Source organism: Bombina bombina, chromosome 1 (genome assembly GCF_027579735.1).
Source record: "Bombina bombina isolate aBomBom1 chromosome 1, aBomBom1.pri, whole genome shotgun sequence".
Lineage (NCBI taxonomy): Eukaryota > Metazoa > Chordata > Amphibia > Anura > Bombinatoridae > Bombina > Bombina bombina.
Genome location: NC_069499.1, coordinates 347,892,617 through 347,898,616, shown reverse-complemented (window position 1 = coordinate 347,898,616; position 6,000 = coordinate 347,892,617).

The window sequence follows — 6,000 nt, the reverse complement described above, 5'->3', positions numbered from 1 at the left end:
CCTCCCCATTTTGCTCTGTAAAGGTAGGGTACTAAGAGAATCTCCCCTAGTGTTATAAGTTTTTAGATCTTTAAGAATTTTGAGAGTATTCAAATCTCTATATTCTAAATGACAGGTATTTTCAATGGGTCGATTGATAGGATTTTTAAAAAAATATCATTTTAAGGTAATTTTCCTAATGAACTTATGAACATCTTCAAACATTTCCAGTTTATTTGGTTTGGCTTTTAGGGTAAATTTAAGCCCTTTGTTGAGTTCGTATTTCATTTGAATCTAGCTCAATTTTTGCTAGCCTGAAAATGTATTTATTGGCCCTATCTAGTCCCTCCTTCTTCTCCCTAATTGTCTGTATTTGTCTGCCTCCTCTATTCCCTCGCAGCCTGTATCTTATCAGTGTATAGGTATTCTACATTAATTAAAAAGTGCAGCATGAGATGTTTTACAATATAATATAGTGTTGAGTGCTGTGTTCATTAGTGTATAAATGTTCATTATCATCACTATACAGTGACAGTTGTCAAAATGTGTGTTGTACTGGTCCCCTGGCCAAAACTTGCTAGTAATCCACTGCAAGATAATGTGATCTATTGTGGGGCTTGAACAATTATCAAGATGTGTTTGCAGCTTCTGTGAATTTGCCGTGCTGGCTTGCAAGAATGAGTCTGCAATCACAAATTTAAGAAATTTTTGCTTTTTATTCGGGGTGACAGAGATAAATCATCTTGTTTGGGTGATTGACAGGCCCTGCCCTCATGCAAATAGTTGCCCAAGACCAGGGAGCTGGCCTGAACAACAGAGCTTTTCTGCTGTCTTAAATTTTGCCAAGTGGAGATTGCAGGTGGACAGGTTCTCTGTTTGAGAACTTGTCCACCTGCAGCTTGGTAAATGTTCCTGTTAGACATGATACTATCTGTCTAGGTATAATGGTGAAAAGGAAAAGAGGTCATCCTGCCTCCAGGTTTGTGTGTTTTATATATTGTCATCACTGTTTGATTAATTATGCAGAACCACCACCGATTTGCTTGTGTGGTGCAGAGCCACCACTTTGGTACACAATGTAATTCAGAAATTAACCATTATAGCTATAATAGTAATAATAAATATGATAAAAGTGATGGTAAGCTCGCTCACATAACTTTGTCTGAACATATTCTGCATTATTAAATATAGCTATTGATGCTTTCCTGAACTCAATCACAAGTGTTAAACTATATTACATACCTAAATATCAACAGCTTGTCTATTTCTTTGCAAGTCCCCCTCCCAAGTGCTTTTTTTTGGTCAGGGGCATGTGACATCCAATCAACAGTGTTGCCATACGGCTTGCTGTTCCCAATGAGAAGCCAATACACAAATGTGCAAAGCAAAATTTGTGTCTGCTTCATTGTCATATCTTCTTGTGCTTTACTTGACTGACATCAGAAGGAATGGTCTGCGCATTCTATACTATTTCCCATCAGGAGCACATTTCGGCTCTGACGATATATATACACATATACACACAGTAGCTCACAAAAGTGAGTACACCCCTCACATTTTTTTAAATATTTTATTTTTTCTTTTCATGTGACAACACTGAAGAAATTACATTTTGCTACAATGCAAAGTAATGAGTGTACAGCCTATATAACTCAATACACAGCATACAAATAACTCAACACACAGCCTTTAATTTCTACACCTTTGGCAAAAGTGAGTACAACCCTAAGTGGAAATATCCAAATTGGGCCCAATTAGCCATTTTCCCTCCCCGGTGTCATTTGATTTGTTAGTGTTACAAGGTCTCAGGTGTGAATGGGGAGCAGATGTGTTAAATTTGGTGTTATCGCTCTCACACTCTCATACTGGTCACTGGAAGTTCAACATGGTACCTCATGGAAAAAAGAACTCTCTGAGGATATGAAAAAAAGAATTGTTGCTCTACATAAAGATGGCCTAGGCTGTAAGAAGATTGCAAAGACCCTGAAATTGAGCTGCAGCACTGTGGGCAAAACCATAAAGCAGTTTCACAGGACAGGTTCCACTCAGAACAGGCCTCGCCATGGTTGACCAAAGAAGTTGAGTGCACATGCTCAGTGTCATATCCAGAGGTTGTCTTTGGGAAATAGACATATGAGTGCTGCCAGCATTGCTGCAGAGGTTGAAATGTGGGGGGTCAGCCTGTCAGTGCTCAGACCATACGCCGCACACTGCATCAAATTGGTCTGCATCGCTGTCGTCCCAGAAGGAAGCCTTTTCTAAAGATGATGCACAAGAAAGCCCGCAAACAGTTTGCTGATGACAAGCAGACTAAGGACATGGATTACTGGAACCATGTCCTGTGGTCCGACGAGACGAAGATAAACTTTATTGGTTCAGATGGTGTCAAGCGTGTGTGGCGGCAATAAAGACAAGTTTGTCTTGTCTACAGTCAAGCATGGTGGTGGAAGTGTCATGGTCTGGCCCTGCATGAGTGCTGCCGGCACTGGGGAGCTACAGTTCATTGAGAGACCTATAAATGCCAACATGTACTGTGACATACTAAAACAGAGCATGCTCCCCTTTGGAGACTGGGCCGTAGGGCAGTATTCCAACATGATAACGACCCCAAACACACCTCCAAGACGACCACTGCCTTGCTAAAAAAGCTCAGGGTAAAGGTGGTGGACTGGCCAAGCATGTCTCCAGACCTGAACCCTATTGAGCATCTGTGGGCCATCCTCAAACGGAATGTGGGGGAGCGCAAGGTCTCTAACATCCACCAGCTCTGTGATGTTGTCATGGAGGGGTGGAAGAGGACTCCAGTGGCAACCTGTGAAGCTCTGGTGAACTCCATGCCCAAAAGGGTTAAAGCAGTGCTGGAAAATAATGGTGGCCACACAAAATATTGACACTTTGGGTCCAATTTGGACATTTCCACTTAGGGGTGTACTCACTTTTGTTGCCAATGGTTTAGACATTAATGGTTGTGTGTTGAGTTATTTTGAGGGGACAGCAAATTTACACTGTTATACAGGCTGTACACTCATTACTTTACATAGTAGCAAAGTGTCTTTCTTCAGTGTTGTCATATAAAAAGATATAATAAAATATTTACAAAAATGTGAGGGGTGTACTCACTTTTGTGAGATACTATATACAGTATAATATATATATATACTATATATATATATATATATATATATATATATATATATATAAACTTTCATGGAAAGAAGAGGCAGTCACAGGACTTATTTATTCATAATTCATCAGTTCAGTCAGTCAACGTTTCGGTCCTCGCAGGGACCTTTATCAAGACTGTTGCTCAGTAAGAGAGTGTATGTTGTACTCAGCGCTGAAAAAAAAGGGGGGAGAGAGCAAAAGAGAGGGGAGAGAGCACAAAAGAGAGGGAGGAAAAGAGAGGGGGGAGAGAGAGAGCAAAAGAGAGGGGAGAGAGAGAAAGAGCAAAAGAGAGGGGAGAGAGAGCAAAAGAGAGGGAGAGATAGCAAAAGAGAGGGGGAGAGCCCAAAAGAGGGGAGAGAGCGTGCAAAAGAGAGGGGGGAGAGAGAGAGCAAAAGAGAGGGGAGAGAGAACAAAAGAGAGGGGGAGAGAGAGAGCAAAAGAGAGGGGGAGAGCAAAAGAGAGGGGGAGAGAGAGCATAAGAGAGGGGGGAGAGAGAGCAAAAGAGAGGGGGGAGAGAGAGCAAAAGAGAGGGGGAGAGAGAGCAAAAGAGAGGGGGAGAGAGACAGCAAAAGAGAGGGGGAAGAGAGCAAAAGAGGGGAATGAGAGCAAAAGAGAGGGGGGAGAGAGAGAGAGAGAGAGAGAGAGAGAGCAAAAGAGGGGTGATAGAGAGAGCAAAAGAGAGGGAGAGAGACAGCAAAAGAGAGGGGGGAGAGAGAGCGCAAAAGAGAGGGGGGAGAGCGCAAAAGAGAGGGGGGGAGAGAGCGCAAAAGAGAGGGAGGAAAAGGGAGGAGGAGAGAGAGAGCAAAAGAGAGGGGGAAAAGAGCAAAAGAGAGGGGGGATAGAGAGATAGCAAGGGGTGGAACAACTGTACTGCAAAAAATGGCCCGTGTACACGGGCTTTAGGACTAGTATTATTAAATAATAATGTGAGCACAATGTTATCTATATACATGAACTAGCAGTGTCTTGCTGTGAAAAACTATAAAAATACACACTGATAAATGCAGCCTGCAGAAGCTTAGAAACAGGCAGAAATTTAGAGGTTTAAAGTCTATAGAGAAGTATATTATTAGAACAATGTTGGTTGTGCAAAGCTGGGGAATATGTAGTAAAGGCATTAGAGAGCAAAAGAGAGGGGAGAGTGCAAAGATGGGGGGGAAACGAGAGGGGGATAGAGAGAGCAAAATATGGGGGAGAGAGATCAAAAGAGAGGGAGACAGCAAAAGAGATAGGGAGAGAGAGCAAAAGAGAAGGGGGGAGAGAGAGCAAAAGAGAGGGGGGAGAGAGCAAAAGAGAGGGAGGAAAAGAGAGGGGGGCGAGAGAGAGAGCAAAAGAGAGGGAAGCGAGAGCAAAAGAGAGGGGAGAGAGAGTAAAAGAGAGGGGAGAGAGAGCAAAAGAGAAGGAGAAGAGACAGCAAAAGAGAGGGTGAGAAAGGGGAGAGAGCAAAAGAGGGGAGAGAGCGTGCAAAAGAGAGGGGGGGAAAGAGAGAGAGAGCAAAAGAAAGGGGAGAGAGAACAAAAGAGAGGGGGAGAGAGAGCACAAAAGAGAGGGGAGAGAGAGCGCAAAGATAGGGGGGAACGAGAGGGGGAGAGAGAGAGCAAGAGAGGGGAGAGAGCATAAGAGAGGGGGGAGAGAGAGCAAAAGAGAGGGGGAGAGAGAGCAAAACAAAGGGGGAGAGAGACAGCAAAAGAGAGGGGGAAAGAGAGCAAAAGGGGAGAGAGAGCAAAAGAGGGGTGATAGAGAGGGCAAAAGATAGGGGGAGAGAGAGAGCGCAAAAGAGAGGGGGGAGATAGAATGCAAAAGAGAGGGAAGAAAAGAGAGGAGAGAGCAAAAGAGAGGGGGGATAGAGAGAGAGCAAAGGGTGGAACAGCTGTACTGCAAAAAATGGCCCATGTACACAGGCTTTAGGCACAATTTTATCTACATACATGAACTAGCAGTGTCTTGCTGTGAAAAACTATAAAAATGCACACTGATAAATGCAGCCTGCAGAAGCTTAGAAACTGGCAGAAATTTAGAGGTTTAAAGTCTATAGAAAAGTATATTATTAGAACAATGTTGGTTGTGCAAAGCTGGGGAATATGTAGTAAAGGCATTATCTATCTTTTTAAACAATAACAATTTTGGAGTAAACTACACCTCAAGGTTTTGCAGCGAACTACTGAACACTGCGTTATTGATAATGTTTTGAATAGGTATGAATGTTACTTCTAATTGGTTATGTATGCCTATCGCGTAAATAAAACCTACGACATAGTTGCCAACATTTAAAAAAAAATTCCAGGGACACTTTGCAGCAGAGCAAGCAAGCGGGTTACTGGAGTATTGACGACCTACTGTTCAACTGCTCCGCCCACTCAGTTCTGCAATCAAAACACACCCAAAGTAATAGTATAATTTAGACTTATCCATAGTTTATTATACAGATTACAGCACCAAGCTCGTACACCTACCCAGTCTCTGGAACACATTTTGGGCATATGGTTATTTTTACAACACAGCATCAAAATTAGAAAGACAAATAATATGTGAACCCATTCAATAATAATAACAATATTCAATTAGGAATGAATTATATTTAAATAATACACTATATCTATTTATCATCTATCTATCTGTATATCTGTATATGTGTGTGTATATATATACTGTATATATGCAAAAAACAAATGTTGTGCAAAAGAGATTTTCAGGGACAAAAAAAATCCAGGGACATACAACAAAATCCAGGGACTGTCCCTGGAAATCAGGGACTGTTGGCAACTATGCTACGATACTGTGTTCTACGGCAGTGAAAAGCAAGGATCACATGGCCGTGCTGTTGTTTTTAACCTGTCAGGTGCGTTTTGTGATAAA